Source organism: Ascaphus truei, chromosome 5 (genome assembly GCF_040206685.1).
Source record: "Ascaphus truei isolate aAscTru1 chromosome 5, aAscTru1.hap1, whole genome shotgun sequence".
In the NCBI taxonomy this organism is placed as follows: domain Eukaryota; kingdom Metazoa; phylum Chordata; class Amphibia; order Anura; family Ascaphidae; genus Ascaphus; species Ascaphus truei.
Window position 1 is genome coordinate 6,414,772 of NC_134487.1, and position 1,036 is coordinate 6,415,807.

The following is a 1,036-nucleotide window of genomic DNA, read 5'->3' on the forward strand; positions in this document are numbered from 1 at the left end:
TTTTTGGGGGTGCTTCCTTTCAGGGTTCCCACTCCCCATCCTCCTGCACGGTGCCCTTCACATCTCTATAAATGGTGCCTGCAGTGTCCTGGCGGGGAGCCCAACGTGGTACCTGCCACTGGGGAGTCACTGTTAAGGTGCCCCAGCTGGGGTACACACACACTGCCCCCCGATATTACTGACACAGAGAGGCTCTGTTCTCCTGATAGTAGCCCTAATACTGGGTGACAGTGGGGGCCCTTTCTGGAAGGTCGGTGGAGCTTGTATGGCAATTGGCTAACTGCAACATTTACTTAGAGGTTATGGCTTACTGCAATAAGAATGCACATTAACCCCTTATCTCCCAAATAGTAAGCCCAACAGGCGGGTTACAGACAGACAGACAGACAGATAGTTAATGTACTGTACATAAGTAGATAGATATAGAGACAGATAGATAAAGCCATCCACTGCACTTACTCACCATAAAGGCCAGGCACTACCATCCAGAGCACTTACCATCAAGACCAGGCACTACCATCCAGAGCACTTAATCCCCCATAAAGGCCAGGCACTACCATCCACTGCACTTACCCACCATCAAGGCCAGGCACTGCCATCCGCTGCACTTACCCACCATCAAGGCCAGGCACTGCCATCCACTGCACTTACCCACTATCAAGGCCAGGCACTGCCATCCACTGCACTTACCCACCATCAAGGCCAGGCACTGCCATCCACTGCACATACCCACCATCAAGGCCAGGCACTACCTTCCACTGCACTTACCCACCACCATAGCCAGGCAATGCCATCCACTGCACTTACCCACCATCAAGGCCAGGCACTGCCATCCACTGCACTTACCCACCACCATAGCCAGGCACTACCTTCCACTGCACTTACCCACCACCATAGCCAGGCAATGCCATCCACTGCACTTACCCACCATCAAGGCCAGGCACTGCCATCCACTGCACTTACCCACCACCAAGGCCAGGCGCTGCCATCCACTGCACTTACCCACCATCAAGGTCAGGCCAAACATTCACTTAGA